Source organism: Diceros bicornis, chromosome 5 (genome assembly GCF_020826845.1).
Source record: "Diceros bicornis minor isolate mBicDic1 chromosome 5, mDicBic1.mat.cur, whole genome shotgun sequence".
Taxonomy (NCBI): Eukaryota; Metazoa; Chordata; class Mammalia; order Perissodactyla; family Rhinocerotidae; genus Diceros; species Diceros bicornis.
In genome coordinates this window covers 5,399,086-5,421,075 of record NC_080744.1, presented here as the reverse complement: position 1 = coordinate 5,421,075, position 21,990 = coordinate 5,399,086, and the positions used below count along the sequence as shown (strand labels likewise).

General features: G+C 37.5%; 1 long non-coding RNA gene across 4 annotated transcripts in view; it reads left to right on the top strand.

Annotated features, from left to right (window-relative positions):
* The window catches only part of LOC131405635 (uncharacterized), a 95,833-nt gene that overhangs the window by 53,024 nt on the left and 20,819 nt on the right, over positions 1 to 21,990 (top strand). Inside the window, exons 1-8 of one of the 4 annotated variants that reach the window (XR_009219987.1) lie at positions 3,202 to 3,583; positions 3,707 to 3,746; positions 9,730 to 9,867; positions 9,991 to 10,147; positions 11,805 to 11,978; positions 14,109 to 14,249; positions 15,003 to 15,076; positions 17,267 to 17,827. This is a non-coding gene — a long non-coding RNA (uncharacterized LOC131405635). Of the gene's footprint in view, positions 1 to 3,201; positions 3,584 to 3,706; positions 3,747 to 9,729; positions 9,868 to 9,990; positions 10,148 to 11,804; positions 11,979 to 14,108; positions 14,250 to 15,002; positions 15,077 to 17,266; positions 17,828 to 21,990 lie in introns of those variants that run through there. The other 3 variants (XR_009219984.1, XR_009219986.1, XR_009219985.1) reach the window with 3 other exon arrangements.

The window sequence follows — 21,990 nt, the reverse complement described above, 5'->3', positions numbered from 1 at the left end:
TCATTTATTTATTTTTGCTCTGATCTTTGTTATTTCCTTCCTTCTGCTAATTTTGTGCTTAGTTTGTTTTTCTTTTTCTAGTTCCTTGAAGTATAAAGCTAGGTTCTTTATTTGAGATTTCTTGTTTCTTAATGTAATTGGTTATCACTGTAAATTTCCCTCTTAGAACTGCTTTTGTTGCATCCCAGAGTTTTCATATGTTGTATTTCTATTTTCACTTGTCTCAAGATATATTTTGGTTGCTCCTTTGACCCATTGCTTGTTGAGTAGCATGTGGTTTAATCTCCACATATTTGTGAATTTTTCAGTTTTCTTCTTGCAACTGATTTCTAGTTTCATACCATTGTGATCGGAAAAGATGCTTGATATGATTTCAGTCATCTTAAATTTATTAAGACTTGTTTTATGGCATAATATATGATCTCTATCTTGGAGAAGAAGAATGTGTATTCTGCTGCTGAGGGATGAGATGTTCTGCAGATGTCTGTTAGTTCTATCTGATTTAACATGTCATTTAAGGCAAATGTTTCCTTATTGATTTTCTGTCTGAGTAATCTATTCCTTGTTGAAAGTGGGGTATTGAAGTTCCCTATTATTTTTGTATTGCTGTCTATTTCTCCCTTCAGGTCTGTTAATATTTGCTTTATATATTTAGGTGCTCCTGTGTTGGGTGCATAAATATTTACAAATGTTATATTTTCTGTTGGATTAACCCCTTTATAATGATCTTCTTTTTCTCTTATTACAGTCTTTGGCTTAAAGTCTATTTTGTCTGATATAAGTATAGCTAGCCCTTCTTTCTTTTGGTTTCCATTTGCATAAAATATCTTTCTCCGTCCCTTCATTTTCAGTCTGTGTGTATTCTGGCATCTGAAGTGAGTGTCTTGTAGGCAGCATATAGTTGGATTTTTTTTTTTGAAGCTATTCATCCTCTTTATGCCTTTTGACTGGAGAATTTAATCCATTTACATTTAAGATAATTATCGATAGGTAAGAACTTATTAACGCCATTTTCTTAGTTGTTTTCTGTCTGTTTTATAGTTCCCTTGTTCCTTTCTTCCTCTCTTGCTGTCTTGCTTTGTGAATTAACAGTTTTCTGTAATAGTATGCTGTTTCTCATCTCTTTATCTTTTGTGAGTATCTACAAATAGGTTTTTGTAGGTTTTTGCTTTGTGGTTACCATGAAGCATGCATAAAATATATATATAACTGTCTATTTTAAGCTAATAACTTAACTTCTATTGCATGCAAAAACTCTACCCTTTTACCTCCACTCCCCACATTTTGTGTTCTTTGAAGTCATGATTTATGTCTTTTTATTTTTTTGTGTATCCATTACAAATTATTTTAGTTTTAATTATTTTTTATACTTTTGTCTTTTAATCTTCATACTAGAGTTTTAAGTGATTTACCCACCACCATTACAATATTGGAATATTATGAATTTAACTATATATTACCTTTATTAGTAAGTTTTACACTTGGATATGTTTTTCTGCTGCTAATTAGCATCCTTTTGTTTCAGCTCTAGAAGTCCCTTTAACATCTTCTAAGACTGAGCTAGTGGTGATGAAGTCTTCAGCTTTTGCTTGTCTGGAAGACTCTTTATTTTCTTTCAGTTCTTAAGGACAACTTTGCCAGTTAGAGTATTCTTAGTTGGCAGTTTTTGTCTTTCAGCACTTTGAGTATATCATACCACTCCCTTCTGGCTTGCAAAGTTTCTGCTAAAAAATCTGCTAACAGTCTTATGGGGAATTCCCTTGTATGCAGCAAGTTGTTTTTCTCTTGCTGATTTTAAGATTTTCTCCTGGTCTTTAACTTTTGACAATTTAATTATAACATGTCTAAGTGTGGGTCTTCTTGGATTCATTTTATTTGGAGCTTTTTGGGCTTCCTTTATCTGGATGTTTATTTCTTTCTGAAGGTTAGGCAAGTTCTCAGCCATTATTTTTTATTTTTTTGATAAGATTTGTGCCCTTTTCTCCCTCTCTTTTCCTTCTGGGACCCCTATAATGCAAACATTGGTCTACTTGACGTTGTCTCGTACGTCCCTTAAGCTATCTTCACTCTATTTCATTCTTTTTTCTTTTTGCTCCTCTGATTGAATGAATTCCACTGTCCTGTCTTTGAGTTTGCTGATACTTTCTTCTGCTTGATTTAGTGTGCTTTGAACCTCTCTATTGAGTTTTTCAGCTCAGTTATTCTATTCCTCAGCTCTTTGTTTTCATTTGGTACTTTTTTTATATTTTCTATCTTTTTGTTGATATTCTCACTTTGTTTATGCATTGTTCTCCTGACTTCAATGAGTATCTTTATGACCGTTATTTTGAACTCCTATTAGGTAAATAGCTTTTCTCCATTTCATTAATGTGTGTTTCTGAACTTTTATCTTGTATTTTTTGTTGTTTGTTTGGAACATATTCCTCTGTTTCTTCATTTTCGTTGACTCTGTGTGTGGTTTCTGTGCATTAGATAACACAGCCACCTCTCCCAGTGTTGATAGAGTGGTCTTGTGGAGGAGATGAAACTTATTGATTAGTCTGGCCCAAACATTTTGTTGTCTTTCAAACCCCTGTGGTTGTCCAAGCTGCCTTCTTTGTTCTGAGAGGCTCCCAGCAGCTGAAGGTATGCTAAGACCTGTTGGTGTCCCAAAGGTGAGGATTTCAGTCAGCCTTTGATGTAGGCTGATTGAAAGCTAGAACCTCAGGCGGCAACAGGGAAAGGATGTAGTTAGTGCCCTTTCTGAGAGAAACTGGAAGATGGGCTTTTTTGCCTATTCACTCTGTGCTAGGCCCAGGTGTTTAGCCACAGAGGGGTGCTCCTGTGTCAGTTAATCTCTGCTTCTCTGTGTGTTACACTCCTATGGGTCTCAGGAATGCAAGCCCCTTTGGCTATCAGAACCAAGTGATTCAGGTGCTCATCCCTGGATGGCAGCCACAAAAGCTTGGGTGCCAGATGTGTATACAAGGTCCATTCAGGGAGATACTGGTAATTTGTAGTGGGCTTAAGTGAGAAGGCAAAGGTGGTGTCTGCTGCCTTCCATAGTCTTTGGGGAGGATCACTGTCAGCCTGTAGATGTCCGCTGAATTAGAAACCTGACCCTCAGGCAGCAGCTTTTAAAATATGCAAATAGGACCCTTAGGGAAAGACTGGGAGGTGGATGTTTTTTTTTTGCCTGCTTCCTCCCTGCCACAAGGGAGGGGATAGCCATGGTGAGTCATGAGACTGCTTTTTTGTTTGCCATAGTCTTGTGAGTCTCATGGATACAAGCTCCATTGGCTTTCAGAGCTAGATGTTTGGGGGCTCATCCCTCAGGTGGGAGTCTTAAAAGTTGGAGTGCTGGATGTGGGGTCCAAACCCTTTGCTCCTCAGGGAGAAGCTAGGAGTTCCCTCCTGATTGTATGGCACTGTGCTGGGGGTGGTGTTTATGGTGAGAGTGTCTCAGCCTTTCCAACCCATTTAGATGTGGGTGATGTGTGTATTTTCTCATTTGCCCAGTGTATAGGAGTCACTCAGTTTCTAATTTCTTTCAGAGGGAATTGCTCCATGTATAGCTGTAGATTCAGTGAGTCTGTGGGAGGAGGTGAGTTCAGGAGGCTCCTATGTCACCATCTGGGACCAGAGCCTCCTCTAATTTTCAAATATGTTGATAATTTAGAGGAATGATTACTAGTTGCCTAACCAGTATCCATTCTTGCTTCCCTAGAAACAGGACCCAATTTTATCTGGAATGTCAAGGTGTCCAGGTATGAGACAACATATCTTAGATAAAGTGCCTTGTATAAACTCTTTGTTGTGAGATGTATGCATAAATATCGTCTGGGATACTGGGGAGGCTGCTTAAAGGGAAATCCCTGCGCTTGGAAGTGCTTCCTTTTCCTCTCCTCTCTTACTCTCTGTTTCTTGCCTGCAATGAGAAAAGGACAGCGAGCTGCTCTTTTGGAACCCTAAGTGACATTGTGGATAGAAGCCGTGATTATAGATGACAGAGCAGAACGAAGGAGCCCAGGACTCCACTGACTTGGTGATGCTTCTGTTCCAGCTTGGCCTTGCCTATCTCCTAATTTCTGAAAGAAAAACAGAAAAAAGTAAACTTTCACTGTGTTTGAACACATTTATTTCAAGTTTTTGTTACTAGCAACTGTATATAAATTTTAACTGGTAGATCACCCCTTATGGAGAGTTTTGAAGATACAGGTGCCCAGCTCCAGAGATTTTCATTCAGTAGGTCTTGGGTGAGGCCCTGAGTCAACTGGGTTTGGAACAACTATACCAAAGTATAATGCTATAGATTTCTGGGTCATGGGGATTTTATTCCCAGGATGCAAATTAGCTTTCGTTGGTTCCAAAAGACAAATTCCTGTCAAGTGTCAGAAGGGAAAGTGAAAAGAACTAGTGCATGAAACATCACGTATGTATTACTCAGAGAGGAAAACTACGCCTGTTCCACTACCAATGGGTTGATAGTTACATTTTTATAAAATTTATCTTTGGAGGAAAAATAATCATTGGATGGACTTTTAAAAGTTTTATGAGATGAGGGTTGGGCAGGGAAGAAAAATAAGGTATCATTTTGCCACAATAATGGAATATTTTCCTGAAATTTTGAAACCCACTGGGAAAAGTCAAGCCTTCACAAAGAAATCCATTTAATATGGTTAGTTTGTGGTTATTAACATAGCCAGAGGGTGAACTGGCTACGTCATTTTGATAGTAAGATATGTACTAAATCAAAGTAATTTCAGATCAGATTTGCCAATAGATAACTCAAAAATCAGTACTTAAAGCATGTTTATGTTAAGGAGAAGAAAATAACTACTCATGCCTTAAGGAAAGCATACTCTTGACAGTCATTTGCACACAAACGTTTCTCGGTATGTATCAAGAGAAAACCTCCTCATAGCCAGTATTGTACATGAATGTAATAAAGGAACCTAAGAAGTCAGCCAGCCCCAGCTATGGCAATTTCATTCAGCAAGATGAAAAACCCCTTTGCCAGCATAATGGAACCTTTTCTGTGAAAGAAATGGTCAGAATCGCCCGGTAATTCTACCGTCATCACCTCTGTTTTTTAAAAGTAGAAACCCACTTGGCTCCTATTTTAACAGTAAGTCTCTGTAATAGGATGGCTATTTGGGTATCCCGGGTGGTCAAAAGTATGCCACGGTGATTTGGATCCATTCTGATACCTTGTGAGCCTGAGCTCCATGGCTACAAGGTCAGTTTTCCTTACCTCTCAATAGTCGCTACCTAGAGTAGGACACAAAAGCCTAGTTTTCATGTATTGGCACCTTCTGAAGAGATGAAAATCCAAGGTTATATCACTGCATGTGGAAAATAAAAAGCTATGGCATCTCTTTTAGATGAGAGCTTGTGCCGTTCTCCTCGCTGATCACTCTGTGAGCTTTCGTTACTGCGCTGAGTGCTGTCACCCTTCTTAGAGTTGACTGCATTTGAGTCTGAAGCACTTGTGGGACTTTTGGGATGAAAAACACTTTCCTTGCTAAGTGCTAACCATCTTTATTGTTATTATTGTTATTAAGTCAATTCCCAAAGTCATATCCACTAACATGGCATTTTCAAAAATGACATATTGCTGCAGTGCAGTGGGAAATGCTGTTCAGTGGGCTTTCTGATGCCAGCCTCTTAAGTACTGCTTTTGTGGTGGCACATTTGGGGATGACACTTCTCTTCAGCGGCTCAGTGTGCCCACAGGTAGGAGCTATTAAGGGAATAATGATGGGCCAGAACAGGTGGTAGATACTTTCTGATGGGCTCCTCCTCCACCTAAGGCATCTGTTGTTTAAAGTGTATGTCTTCACTGTACGTAAACACTGGCTCTTGAGGATAATGCAGAAGGATGATGTTCAAACATATTCTTTGAGAACCATTAGAGTAATTGGTTTAAAAGTCAGTGTGTTCAATTTCATGAAATATGCCAAGTATGTGGAAGCCTGGCTTTTCTATTTCATTTCTAGAGGCAATTTGTGTAATGCCTTTTCATCACATGATGGAGAAAACCAGAGTGCACATAGATCAGAAACTAGGCAACTGTACAGAATGAGAATCCAGGGGACAGAGTTATCATCCAGATTTTCATAGCACGAAGATAAATCACGGGTACACATCACTCGCAAAATATTCATTTGATGGTAATGATTACTAACGTAAAGAAGTAGGAAAGTACTTTTGGGAAAGATTTCTGAGGACCTACATCTATGCATTGGCTCTAGTAGGATGTAGTTTAGAGTTCTAGTAGGAAGTAACTTAGAAGAGGCTGGTTTTTATTTTTTTCCCCATTGCACCTGGTAAATGCTGCCTATCCCGGAAAAGGGACTAAAAGGAAGCAGTAGGTGAATTATGGGCAGCGTGCTTAGTCTCAGTGCAGGCTTTGTTTTATAAGCAATTAGCATGTACCCCCAGCAGCATTGCTCCAGCCATGCCTTACACATCAGAAATCATAGAGGTGGCCAGAGACTCCACTCCACCATTCAACCAGTACATGTTTTCAGGGCCCCACGTGGACAGCTGTGATGGTCTTCACAAAACTAGATGGTGAGCACCTGAACAACCCACCCTGTACAACCCATCCTGCCTCTGAGAATGACTTGAACAAAGATTCAAAGCGTATCTCCCGAGTTTGATCTTGGTTGAGCCTAGAAATTTTAGTGTTGCATTCAGGTGTTTGTGTATACTGAAAATTGATGAAAATAGCTCTTTAAAAAAAAAATACAAAGTAGTTGTTTATATTATTTCATTTTCTTTTCTTCTTCTATCTTTGAATACAAGTAGGCCTAGCCCAGGTGTTCTTTTTCAAAAGAAAAACTGAAAAGGAGAGAGCATTTTATCACAAATTCCATAAGGAAAATCTGAGTCTCTGTTCCTAAAAGAATTCTGGGCTTACTATTTGTTCCTAGTAGGGCCTAGAGATAACTACAAGTCTTAAGAAATCATCTCCTGAAATTCTTGAATAACTAATTGCTTAGACACTGTTTTCGAAAAGTTGCCCTCTGCAGAAAAGAGAAACGAAAGCTACGTAGTATTTGACTTTAAAAAAGGAGTGAAGGACACCACCACATTTTATGTAACATAAAGGAAGGAAAGGACTACATTTATACCCTCAAGATTTGTCTCATTTTGAAGATTATCTAGTTCGGAATAATTATCAAACTCAGGATGACATGTCTGAATGTTGATGAAGGACGACCCGTGCCACCTCTCCCATCCTCAAGCTGTCCTGTCTCCCCTTCTCGTGATCCAGGCCAGAGGCCTCATGACAGAACTCTGCCTCCAACGTCCTCCTCTGGACAGTCTATAAATGTGACAACGGACTCGTCAAAAGGGACAGTCTGTACACAACTTCACTTAATTAGCTATGCTTTTGAGAAGCCAAAATCCTTTGAAGTCTCTTCCTTACCTCTCATCTTAGGATAATTGAGAATATTCTCTATATTTAACCACAAGATTAAACTGAAACCAAAAGTTGTGACTATAGCTGATGAATCCTGCCAGCCTGCAAAGTTCTAGATTGGCCGAACTGTCACTTTCATCTCTCCAAAATGGGCAAGAATCCAGAAATTAATTGGAAATACTGATTGTGTCAAATTTGGACCTGTGCAGACTATTCAATGAACAACAAAAGTTGGAATTCCTGTAATAGTGTAGTAACAACATGTGGGAATAACCGTAGCTTTTTTATCAGTAAGTTAAATGTGATTTATTTGTTTTTCTGTTTAGGTTTAATAAAAATGAGTCAAGTACATGTTTTATAGAGGTTATATTATTATAAACCCTAAGTTTTAAAAATTTTATTAGATTATTATTTTTTTTTGTGAGGAAGATCAGCCCTGAGCTAACATCCATGCGAATCCTCCTCTTTTTGCTGAGGAAGACCAGCTTTGAGCTAACATCTATTGCCAATCCTCCTCCTTTTTTTTTTCCCCAAAGCCCCAGTAGATAGTTGTATGTCATAGTTGCACATCCTTCTAGTTGCTGTATGTGGGACGCGGCCTCAGCATGGCCGGAGAAGTGGTGCATCCGTGCGCACCAGGGATCCGAACCCAGGCCGCCAGTAACGGAGCGCATGCACTTAACTGCTAAGCCACGGGGCCAGCCCCTATTACATTATTTTTGATAATGATTTTTATTTCCAATTCTTCAATGTTAATATTCCATAGAATCTAATGAGAAGCCAAATGCTTATATATATAGTTGTAATTTGTTTTTCTCCGTTATATGTTTGTCACTTTATTGTAATGGATGAGTAAAATATTTCTTTTATTTTTAAATATTTCTGTGATAAAAAGATGGTTTCTTCTATTATTCCATATAATACATTTATTCATCTCTTTCGACAGATAGCCTGCCTATACAATTCAATTTCCTTTTATCTAAATTTATTTGAAAAACAAAATTAACTACCTCTTTATTTCTGGACCATCAATTACTACTCTAAGGTTTTTGTCTTGTTATTGCTTTCTCTATGCTAACTTACTTTTAATTTTCTTTCCTGCTTTGGCTGAATCATTTTGCAAATTCAAAGCTTACACTTGATTTGTACCATTGCTATGGAATACTTTATTATCTTTCATAAATTGCCCTTGACACTATTAATGGACACATTAAATATCAGTAAAAATTAGATGAAAGAAGCAGATGAAGCTAGTTAGCTAAAACAGTACTATTTTTATGTTGGGCACTTAAATTATATTATGGTAATCCTTATATTTCAGAAATATATTATACCAAAAGAGATAAGGAAGGAATACATAGATAGATTGCTATCTTTTTGTAAAGTTGTAGCTGTGCAACTTTTAAATGATCTTTCTAGGTGTGTTTTAAATTTTTTATTTACAAAAGCTCATATTTCTCTGAGAAATAGTTGATTCACAGTAGGTTTTGAACATTTGAAAACAGGACTAGTCTATCATGCTGGAATGTAGAAGATACTGTTACTAGTGCATAAAGGAGAATCATGAAGTTCCAGTGTACCCAGAATTACATAATTAAAGGCTTATGGTGACTTATTTAAATTGGTAGTTTACAAGTCATTTGAGTACATATTTTAAGGTAAGAAGGAGGATGTGAACTGGAGTGGAGAGAGTATTTAGGCTTTGAAGAAAAGTCTGGGGATATGAATCTCTGTTTTGTCCCTTACTAATGATGCTATTTTAGGTAGGTCACTTAATCTTTCTGAGTCTCAGCTCCATTTTGTATTAAATGGATATAATAATGTGTACCTGATAGAGTTGTTATAATGAATGTGATAGCATGTGTAGGCACCCAGTACAAGGTTCTCTTGTATGTTTTATCCTGACAAATCAAGAATCAATATCAAGACAGAAAGAGGTCCAATTCCCATGATGCTAACCCATCAGGCAGACGCTCAAGAGTGCTTCTTTGGTCTTTAGTGAACCATACATTTGGTCTCAACTCCTGTCTTCAAGGGCTATTTTAATTAGTTTTAGTTTTTTGTTTTTTTTTTAAAGACACCAAGTTAGTATCTTGGCCTATATTTAAATGGAATGTTTTGAGAAGAATTTTCACTATATTTAGTGGGCAATATAACCCTGTTGACTGGAGGTGAACGGCGGGCCCCTAAGTAGCACATTTTTCTAAAGAGATTTCATTTAGGAATCTTCCTTCTGATGGTAAATTGTCTCAAATGATGGCAGTCCTCCACATATTTATGTGAATTAATTTAAACATTGTGTGTGTGTTTCTTAACAGCTTGTAAAACTAAAGAAATGAGCATTTTTGGAGGTCAGCCTATGGGGAGAAAGAAAGATCATTTAGAGAACTGCTGTGGAATCAGAAGAAGCTGCAGTGGGATTTGTGGAGGCAGAAGGCACCTGTGCTTTGCTTCTGGTGAGAAAGGAGAATGCTCAAATACATGTAGAAAGTGTTCAAGATAGTTTTCCCAATTATAAGTTTTCATTTAAAGTATTCTTCTTTCCTCAGCGTTGAAATTGCTTTGGGTCTGTTTCACAGGCTAGGACCCCCACCTCCTAACCCCGCTGCGGGACTGCGGCTGTGTTAGACACGCTGAAGGGAACTGAAGAGATCAAATTCTACATTACAATTAAATTCATCCAGCTGTGGTATCCAATAGCCCTCCTTTTAATTTTTGTCTGTTGGGGAAATGTAGGTTTGTATTTAATTTTATTCTCACATGTCTAGAGGCACTGTAATGGATGGATTTCACAATGAGAAAATAAAATAACTAGGCTATAAATAAACACATTCGTCACTGCTGGGAAGTGAATTCTACGCATACGTTGTTAAAGTAATGGCTTTGAATGAATATATTAAGTCTAGTGAAAAATCAGACTACAGTTCTACTAAAGTTAAATTTATTGTGCTTTTAGGTAGGTCTTTTAAATAGCTGTGATCTTGCATTTAATTTGTATTGTGTAGTGGACAGTGGTGCTATTTTTTGTTTTTAAATGACAACGTGCTATCAGTTGCCATTTTCATCCTGTCGGTTTAACATGCAAAAATCCCATTATACCCCGTAGCTGATGCTTTTAAGATGAGATGATGGCTTTCCTGACCTCTTTGTTGATTTATTTTAGCAACTGAGAAAGTATCAAACAATTGAAGTTGGATCCTATTAATCTTTGCTTGCATTCTATCATTTTTCTCTGTAATTTTTATTCTCAAAGCTGAAAAAGAAAGAGTGCTACCAAGTATGCATATAACAGAAAAATGTTTTAAATTGGATGTGAATCACAGTTTGGAAATTGGTTGTGTTTCATGGCACTGGTATAATGAAGAACTGTTTTAAAACACTTTCATCTGCCTTGCTTGAAAGATTCTATGTGATATTAATATGAAAGTTTTTGAGGTCTAAGTTTTTCTTATTTTAAAAAAATAACGGTTTCTACACCTGATAAATAGCATGCAGTGTTGCTCTGGGGAGAAGTAAACTGATATATGTTTCAATAAATAGATTTTAATTTCCCAAGAATATAACTGGTTAAGTGTAAAGACCTGTGTTACTATTATTATTTTTTTTGTGAGGGAGATCAGCCCTGAGCTAACATCCTATGCTGATCCTCTTCTTTTTGCCGAGGATTGGCCCTGGGCTAACTTCTGTGCCCATCTTCCTCTACTTTATATGGGATGCCGCCACAGCATGGCGTGACAAGTAGTGCATCGGTGCGTGCCCCGGATTCGAACCTGCGAACCCCAGGCCGCCGAAGCGGAGCGCGCACACTTAACCGCTTGTGCCACTGGGCCGGCCCCAAGACCTCTGTTATTTTAAGTTGAAACATACCGCAGGGAAAATGTTGTTCTAAACGTGCTCTCCAGCTTAGGTTCCCCTTGCCCACATTTTTTTGAGAAAACTTTTACAATAAGAAATACAAACAAGGGTTGAAATTTGCACCTAAAATCTCGTACTCTTCATTAGACTAGAAACTCTGACGGGAAGCAGATGGTGATTCATATGCTGATATCCTGTAAAAAGTAAAAGTACCTTTTAGATATTTGAAAATAAGAAAATTAAGACTTTTAAAAAACTACTGATTAGAATTAAAATAGAAGTACTACCACAGCTTAGTTTGTCTATCCTGTCTGAAAATGTGTAAATTAGGATTTTTAGTGGCCCTGGCATTATTCAAACTTTTAAAAAATTAATCAAGCATTGAAAATTATAATTTATTCTAAAATATTTATTTATTCATTTATTTGTTTAATCAGCAAACATTGATCAATCATCTACTGTTGTAGTTACCTGTCGCTGTGTGACAAACTACCTCCAAATATAGCAAATTAAACAACAAATATTTGTTGTTTTACAGTTTTTGAGAGTCAGGAATCTGAAAGAAGCTTAGATGGTTCTGGCTTGAGATCTCTCATAAGGTTCCAGTCAGGACGTCAGCTAGGGCTGCAGTCATCTGAAGATGTGGCTGGGCTGGAGGACCCCTTTCCAAGCTTATTCACCTGGCTATTGGTAGGAGACATCATTTTCTCAGGTGGGGCTGTTCACGACGTGACAGTTGCCTTTTCCCAGATCAAATGATCCAAAAGAGAGTATACCCCAAACAGAAGCTACAGTATCTCTTATAACCTATTCTTGGAAGTGGTGTATATCACTTCTGCATTATTCTATTGATTACACAGATCACCCTTGGCACAGTGTAGGGTGTGGATAGCAGGAGGTGTGGGGCTCATTGGAAGCCCTATCCGAGGCTCATCTCCACATCTGTGCTCCACATGCTGCTAAGCACTAGACACAAATATGCATATTACTCTCGCTCCCATCCTTAACATTATATCTGTATCAGACAACAAATGCAGGGTCAGATTACTTTTTTCTTGTTTTTCTGATGATACTTCTAGTTACAGCACAAAAGTACTCAGATAAAAATCAATATCCTTTATAAAATTTTACATCTAAAGGAATACTTCAGCATAATTTAGGATATATATCCTCAGAGAATAATTTAGGACAAAACATTCCTAGTTTTGTCTTTTCCTATCCTAAAACTCTTAAGTGAGACCAGTCAGTTATTAAGTGAGCGGTTCACTGCAGAATGCAAGAAGCAGTTTCGGTTGGTCACACACCTGTGGTCAACCACAGTCCAAAAATATTAAATGGAAAACTCCAGAAATAAGCAATTCATAAGTTTTAAATTGCATGCTATTCTTATAGCGAGATGAAATCTTGCACTGCCACACTCAGGCCATGAATCATCCCTTTGTCCAACATATCCATGCTGTATACATTACCCACCCATTAGTCATTTAGTAGCTGTCTCGATTGTCAGATCAATTGTTGTGGTATGGCAGTGCTTGTGTCGGAGTAACCATCGACATCGTCTGCTCCTGACATCCAACCATCATCATCATCATGGCTCGATGATCTTCCTCCTGATAGATCATCAGAAGGTCAATAGTAGCCCAACACTATGTCACAATGCCTACGTCATTCACCACGCTTCATCTCATTACGTAGGCATTGTATCATCAGACATCATCACAAGGAGAAGGGTGGGTATGGTACAAGAAGACATTTTGAGAGAGAGAGACCACAGTCACATAACTTTTATTACAGTGTATTGTTATAATTGTTCTATTTTATTATTAGTTATTGTTGTTAATCTCATACTGTGCCTAATTTGTAAATTAAACTTTATTATAGGTATGTATGTATAGGAAAAAACAGTGTATATAGGGTTCAGTGCTCTCTGTGGTTTCAGGCGCCCGCTGGGGGTCTTGGAACATATCTCCCGTGGATAAGGGGGGACTACTATAATACACTATTGTTAATTATGGTCACCATGCCTTACATTAGATCCCCCAAACTTATTCATCTTATAACTGGAAGTTTGAACCCTTTGACCAGCATCTCCCTAGCCCCTGGCAACCACCATTCTACTCTTTATTTCTACAAGTTTGACATTCTTAGATTCCACATATAAGTGAGAACATACAATATTTTTCTTTCTTTGTCTGATTTATTTCACTTAGCGTAATGCCCTCAAGGTCCAACCATGTTGTTGCAAAAGGTAGGATTTCTCTCTTTTTTTATGGCTGAATAATATTCCATTGTAAAAATATACCAGATTTTCTTTATCAGTTTATCCATTGATGGACACTTAGGTTGTTTCCATGTCTTAGCTGTTGTGAACAATCAGACATTAATTATCCAAATATTTTTCTACACCTCTCCCCCATTTCTCTCTTTCAGGAACTTCAGTTATGTGCATATAAAGTTTCTTGAGGTTGTCCCACAGCTCACTGTTCCTCTTTATATATTTTAAATTCTATTTTTTAAATTTCATTTTGAATAGTTTCTATTGCTATTGAAGCCGAGTATCTGAGGGGTACTGTAGATATTAAACCAGTGTGCTGTTTTTCTTGTTTACCTTGAGGGTAGACTCAGGGGTCTCTAGGATTTGTGAGCTTGTTTTGCAGGAGAAAGAGAATGTCTTCGGGGAGGTTGCGATCACCGATGGCTGATCACCAGTCGGATGGCCGGCCCTCAGCAGCTGCTGAAGCCCAGATGTCAGATTGCCCAGAGGCTTATCAGGAGTGACCCCTTTGTTTCCCTGAAGCCTCTCCTGCTAAGCTCTATAAAATCCCCCTGCTTTCTGTTCTAGGGGAGGTGGGTTTGAGCAAACCCCGGCTCCCACCTACTCCTTTTGGCCGACTCGAATAAACCTTTCTCATCTCCAAGCACTCATGTCTCAGTGTTTGGCTTGCTGGGCATCGGGCACACGAACTTGAGATTAAGAAATTCGGTAACATTATCTTCAAATTTATTAATATCTTCTTCTGCAGTGTCTGATCTGCCATTAATCCCATCCAGTGTATTTGTTATCTTACATATTGTAATGTTCATCTGTAGAATTTTGATTTGTCTTATTTGTTAATATCTTCTGTGTCTCTCCTTGACTTTGTGAACATATGGCATATGATTTTAATAACTTGTCCAATAACTTGTATTGTCTACTAATACCAACATCTATGTCAGTTCTCACTTGATTTTAATTGGATTGACTTTTCCCCCTCATTACGGGTAATATTTTCCTGCTTCTTTGAATGCCTGGTAAATTCTTGACCTTTGTTCTTGGCTATAGATAAGATATTTGGAAACAGTTGATCGTTTTGGGTCTTACTTTTAGGATTTTTTTTTAGGTGGGACTGGAGCAGTGCTCAGTTTAGAGCTAATAATTCCCCTCTGCTAGAGCAAAACCTTTCTACACTCTTCCCAATGTCGCATGAATCACAATGTTTTCTAATCTGGCTTGTGGGAACACGCACTATCTCCAGACCTATGTGAGCACTGGGCACTGTTCCTCTGATCCTTTCAGATGATTCTGTTCCTGGCCTCACACGCACTCACTATGCATACACTTATACTGTACACATATATACCTGAGCACTCAGCTGAATGCTTGAAGAGACCTTCTGTAGCTCTCGGTGTTCTCTCTGCTGTATGTTACTGGCCCAAAAGCCACTCCCACTTTCCTTTTCCCTTTGTTTTCCTCCAGTATTGAAGATGGAGAGCTAAAAAGCTCCCTGACTTTCTTGTAGCCAAAGATGATCCAGTTCAAAACAATGAAAGGTAAGTAGAAGCCCTGGTGGGCGTTCTGGGGCAAGTTAGGCTGGCATGCCCCACTAGTCTTGTGCTATCCCCTTCAAGCCTGAGACAATAAAGTGGTGCCTAGAAACGCAGTGGCCATCAAGTGACCACGAGTAAAAGCCAAGAGAGGCAGATCAGGGAGATAAACGTCCTTGTGCAGCTGTATCACCCTGTAGTATTGACCTCCAAACTTCTAAATTTTTACCAGCCAAAATAAACTACTAAAGTTAAAGTCTCTATTCATGAGGGTTTCTACTGCTTCCAGCCTAATATTATCCTGATTGATATAATCCATTTTTTATGGCCAAATCAAAAGATCATGTAGGAATGTCCCTGTGGAACTGTGGACTGTCTTCATCCATTTCAGTCCGGTGACTGACTCTGTCATGGGCTATTGAAGCAGACTGCTACGATTGACAAGCAAGTCCTCACTCTCCATATACAGAGAGTGATAATGAGCAATGCAAAAGTCATTATCTTTGAAGGAAAATGAGAATAAAGAAAATATTTTATTAGTTTTATACATTTTTTGTGTGATTTATTCTGCATGCTATAAATTTCACATTATTCAAAATTGTTAAATACTAACTAGAAAATTTTCCATAGAAGTACAAGAGCACCAGTAATAAAAATGTTCTATTTCATTAAACATAATACTTTCACATGTTTCTACAAAATATCAATATAATACTTTTATTTCATTCTTTATTATTGCTGGGAATGTATTTCATGAAAAATTCAAAGAGAATTATTCTCAATACCACCTAGATAAAAGCATCATGAAAAATAAGCTACCTAGACGATTGCATATTGCTGTCTAAATTAGGTGTCAATGGATTTCATTTCACATAGAAAAAAACCTTTATTTTAAAAAATCTCTTTAGAGTCATTAATTTTAAGCACTTGAAAAACAGCATAAATGGAATCAAAATACTGTATCTTTTATTTCTTCTTTGCTAATGTGACAGGGTCATCAATATCCAGAAGTTTTGAAATATTCATTTTGCCTGAAATTTTAGCTTCTTTTGAATAAGAATACATTGATATTCATGTTCATACTCCACAGAACAAATACCCACTAATTCTAATTTATATTTAATCATTCATGGTGACTTGTACATTAGTGACTAATTCCAAAATCAAAATTTCAGAATATCAAGCTATTTTTAAATAAGCTCTCTTCATACCCTGCAAAGGAAGTTGTTGAAAAGGATTGCAAGAAGGAACCAACAAAAATATAATTTTTTAGGTCTGATTTGAGGTTTTGAGTAAGTTGAAAAGAGCAAGACATATTGCTTCCAGGAATACCTGAATTTATAAGGTAGTTGATTTGAATTAGGCATTTTTAAAAAGAAGGATGTGACTTTATAATACAAATTGATCAGTTCCAGCCCTGACCGTGCTCTTGCATTCCATTAGCATTTTTCTTCCGGCTACTGGGCTACTGAATTTATTCATTGCCATCACTTGAATTACACATGTCTCAAACTGAAGACGTTGTTGTGCTCCTAGTTCCTCTACCAGGCTTATTTGATTTGGTCAAATTGTATTATTATTTTTCTTATCACTCAGGTTTAACGTTTTTCAGTTAATTGACTCCATCTAATTTCTTTGCTTCCACTCCCAGTAAGTCTTTAAATTCCACGCTGACTGCAATTACTACATAAAATATCCTCCCTCTGCCTCTTCTCCATTTACAGTTCAGCTGTTCTTCAAGCTCAACTCAGGTCTACCTCCTCCATAAAGTCTAGACTCTGACCATTCCAGCACAAAGGAATCAATTTGGGGGACATATTGTGTTTCTCATTGATTTGGTATTTATTTGAAATGTTTTGTGATATATTTGGAAGGCTATTATAATAATACTTAGCATTATTTTTCCACTCTTCTGTAATTAATGGCTAGGGCTCAAAGCTGAGGCCAGAGAGACGTGAAGGACCTCACGTTTTAAAGAAACCTACCAATAATTCAGATCAGACTTAGGAACAGGAAAAACAGTAGTCAATATTAATTTATATTTACTGTATAGTTACTCTTTTTGGTGTTCTTTATTCTTTTATGCATTCCATATTGACATCGGTGATCATTTTTGTCTGACCTAAAGTGTAGAATTTCTGTTCCATCAGCTTTTGATTTCTGAAAACATCCTTACTTTGCCTTCATTTTCAAAAGGTATTCTTGCTGGATATGGAATTATAGATAGGCAATTGTTTTCTTCTAGCAATTTAAAGATGTTATTCCTTCCTCTTCTGCTTTCAGCATTTGTGTTGGGAAGTCAGCTGTCAATCTCTGTTCCTATAAAGGTAACATGTTGCTTTCTCTCTGCTGCGTTTGAGATGTTCTTTTTGTTTCTGGTTCAGCTCTTTTAATATGATATACTGGCTGTAATTTTCTTTGTACTTATTCTCCTTGGGGTTTACTGAATTTTTTAGTCTGTAGGTTGATTATTTTTCATCAGTTTTGGAAAATTCACAGCAATTATCTCTTCAAATATTACTCCTGTTCCATTATTTCTGTCTTCTCTCTTTTTAGGACTCCAGTTATGTATATGTTGAGCCTTTCAGCATGCCCACATTTTTCTTATACTTTATTTGTCTTGTTCTTTTTTTCTCTGTGCTTCATTTTGGATATTCTATATTGACATGTCTTCCACTTTGCCAGTCTTGTGTCTGCTGTTAAAAATATCCATTGAGTTCCTATTTCCAGAAAACATATTTTCAGTTCAAAGTGATTCAGTTGATTCATATTTTAGTTGAAATTCTCTAAATTTTACCCATTTTATACATCTTTTCCACTATTTTCTTTAACACATTAGTATTATTTTAAAGTTTTGTCTGTTAACCCAAATATCTGGATTATTTTAGTTTGTTTCTCTTATTTATTTTTACACTTTGTCAGTCATATGGCTTCTCTTCTCAAGTGTAGTAGCTTTTTGTTTTTGTATGCTGATTATTTTGTATCAAAGAACTATAGGGACTCCTGATGATATCTTCCATGAGAAAGTGTTTTTCCCTTTTTATGATAGATAATAGATTAGAGGGTGATTATATCATTTCCGTCAGGGATTGAGTTGGGTAAGGTTGAGTTGCAGTTTTCATAAGATTCAATTTCTCTCTGGATTGTACCTATTCCTACATTGCGACCTTTATGGGCTGTCGATTAAGAACCTATTAACTATTTGTCTCTTCATCGCTAAAAGATTGTGGATGATTCAGTTTTTCCTACCTGGGGTTTTCAACCTATCTTTTTTAAACCTCTGCCTCATGCAGCTTCAAACTTTGCCAAATGGAAGATGGTCAGGTGTCTTCCCCTCGTAGGAAAAAGACCCGTCCTAGCCAATGGGTTTTGCTTCCTAAGTACTGTGAGACCTTAATCTACCTTTTAGAGTCTTTTGGCATATCTTGCCAGCCTCCTATCCAGCTCCATAAATTAGCAAATGTTGTGTGTGTATGTGTAATGTGTTTGAGCCTCCTCAATTTTCTAATTTGTCACTCCAGCCCTGGGTGAATTCTTTGCTGATTTTTCTTTCCCTAATAGAAGACTTCTGTCTGGAACAACTAAGATCTTCAGCCTTTGTCTAGAATAGCAAATGCCTTCGGGAAAAGATAGAGCTGGCAATCACCAGCTCACTTCAGCACACCGTTCTACGCTTTATTGAGCTTTATTACATCTAGTGCTTGTTTCTATGACACTGATAAATCTGCAATATGATTTTTATAAATTGTCTAGCTTTTCCTCTTTGTTGTAGCAGAAATAGCAGTCTGCTAAAAACTGCTACATCCTACCTAGAAGCAGAGGTTCTTGAGAATATCATTATTATTCCCTCATATTTGACTGCCAGATTGACTTGATATAAAATTCTAGTTTAAGTATTATTTTCCTTCAATATTAAAAAAATAACTTCATTGTTGTAATACAGTCACATTTTTATTGAAAATTTGAGTATAAACCTAATTTTTTCATTCTTGGTTATTTTCTTTTTCTCTTTGGAGACTTTCAGAATCTTCCCTTGTCTTTGATATTCTTAAATTTCATGCTGTCATGTTCACATGTGGTTTTTCCATTCTCTTTCCTTATGGGAACATTATTAGACCTTTCAATCTGAGATATTTACCTTTCTTTAATCTGTAAAGTTTATCTCCATTAATTCTTTAATTTCTTTCCTCTTCACTTTTACTCCTCTTTCTTTTATCTCTTATTATCCAGATATTGGCATTTTCATTTCTATCATCCATGTTTCTTTATTTTCTTTTCCATATGCTATTTCTTTGTAGGGAAATGACTGCCGTGGCACCCTAACAATCTTGCCATATCTACATAGGTCATGTAGGAGAGGCTTAAACCATAGCTCATCTGAGTTTTGGCAGAAGGCCCTGTAATCCTTCCAGAACATGAGACCATGAGAGGCTTGTGAAGAGCTTCTACAAGGCCAATTCCCACTCGTTTCTCTGTCTACCAAGAAGGCTGTCATGGGACGGTTTTTCGTTACCTCCCTGGTTCGATGAGGTATGAGAATATCTGCTTCAGCCATTCTAAGGTGTATGAGAGGACATAAAACTAATTAGCTGTATGGCATTGGCTCCTTAGCAACAGTATGTCCATCATCCGTGTTACAGTCACATATCCTTTTTTTCCAGAGCTGTCCTGTGGGATAGATGACACAGGGAGCTAGCTCCTCTGGCCTCTCTTACTTTCACTGTGTGTGTAAGTTAATAGACTATCTGAATCTTAAGAGGGCTTGTTGTTTCTTTACCAGACAAATCTGCCAGGCTGTATCTACCACTTTATCCCATCTATAATGTTCTCTTTGTTCAACTGTTATTTTTATACCTAAGAAATCTTGATTTTTAATAATTTCTTATTCTTTTTATTGCTGATATCTTTCCTTATCTCCTTACGTATGTTCATCATTCTTATTTCAATTCTTGGTCCATCTCTTCTAATAATTCTACTTCAGGCTGAATTTTTCAAATTTCAAACATTTCAAAGTTGTTGTTTTACTTTTGAGGTGCATACTCATCTGTTGTTTAGTTATTTTGCCTGTGAGTTCATGTTTGTTTGGGTATATCAGCTAGTCTTTCTGGTAATCCAAACTGTGAAAGGGCCAAGACCAGGCCCCAGTTCTTTTCAGTCCTCTTGAGTTTAAGGAGAGTGAGGTAATGAACATCTGGAATAGATGGTTCCAACCCACGAAACTACTGTTAGTGGCTTCTATTTGCTACCAACCTGCCAGATAATTCCTCTTTTCAGGGTTTTACCTCTGAACCCTCAAGTGGATGCAGCACTTGAAGGAAAATATTGTCTTCGTTTGTTATTCCCCAGGCCTGGGAGTTTGAAGTAGAAAGAATGGATGGATAAATGCCTGAGGGCAGCTAGTGAGACCTCCCTTCTTCCCTCAGAACTTTTGTTTTGCCTTGATAGGACCTCTGTGTACACCCTCACTAGTATTCTGGGCTGTTGCTAGTAATACCTGTGGTGATGTTTCAGATAATAAATGTCCAAAAGTAATGCAAAGGAGAGGCAAGAACAGAACTTCAATTACTTTTCTCCAATCAGTTTTTCAACTCCTCTGACCACCTTATCTCCATTCCCCACAAAATTGTTCAAGAAGTTTTTCTTCCTAACTGGTGTCTGTCTCTGTCTCTCTTTCTTTCTCTTTATAGTTCTTTGAATTTATATTTCCTTCTAGAATTTATAGTTTCTCCAAGATTGATTTTGAAGAGGGAGCCAGTCGGCCATGTTACTTTGCCATCTTGCCAAGAATCGTATATTACAGAATTTTAGAACTCAATCAAACCTTAAAGATTACATATACTTTTTTTCCCCATAGAATAGTTCAGAAACAGTAGACTTTGAGTAGGTAAATGGCTTCTCTGTAGTCATACAGTCAGTCAGAGTAGAAAGGATAATTCAGCTCTCTAGATCCCTACACCACAGTACCCCATTAAACAGTGTACATTACCTTGAGGCTGGGCCTTAGCTGTAGTAATTAACTGTACACTCATATGGGCTGTGCATGGGCAAGCTCTTCTTGACCTTCTTTGCCTAAACAGCTCTTCCTGATATCTTATTGAGAGCCAGGTTTCTAGAAGCCTCCAATGTGAGGACCATCAAATTTACAAAGAATTCACTGAGACTGCTAGAATTAGCATGATTGGAAGAGAGGTTGGACCATAGCCATTTCAAAGAAGTGCAATAGGTTGGTGCTATGGTCTGAAAGTTTGTGTCCCCTCGAAATTCATATGTTGAAATCCTAATGCCCAGTGTGATGGTATTAGGAGGTGGGGGCCTATGGGATGTGCCTTGGTAATGAGGGTGGAGTCCTCATGAATGTGATTCGTGTTCTTAAAAAAACAGTCCCTCACCCCTTCCACCATGTGAGTGAGGACACAGTGAGAAGTTGGCAGTATGCCACCCAGAACACTTCACCAGAACCCAAGCATGCTGGCCCATGACCCTGGAATTCCAGCCTCCAGAACTGTGAGAAATAAATTTCTGTTATTTATAAACTACTCAGTCTCTGGTATTTTGTTATAGTAGCCCCAATGGACTAAGAGAGGTGGCATGTCCATAAGAACGTGAAAGAAATGACCAAATCAGTTTGAACAATGTCTCCTACTATTCCTACCATGAACTCTTTTACATATTTCAGTGTAAGTTTTACAACAGACATTGAAATGCTTTAAACCGGATACTTTAAACGCCAGTACTTATCTGTAATAACAGATTTTAGGTAGCACAGTTGTGTTCCTATAGCATTGCAGCGATGCCCTCTTGACACACAGCTACTTACGGTTCATTATTTTCAGGCTGGAACATCAGTACTTTAAGAACAGAGAGGACACCTGACTCATATTTTACAAAACAAGCAGATGTGAGTCTATTGATGCACCAGC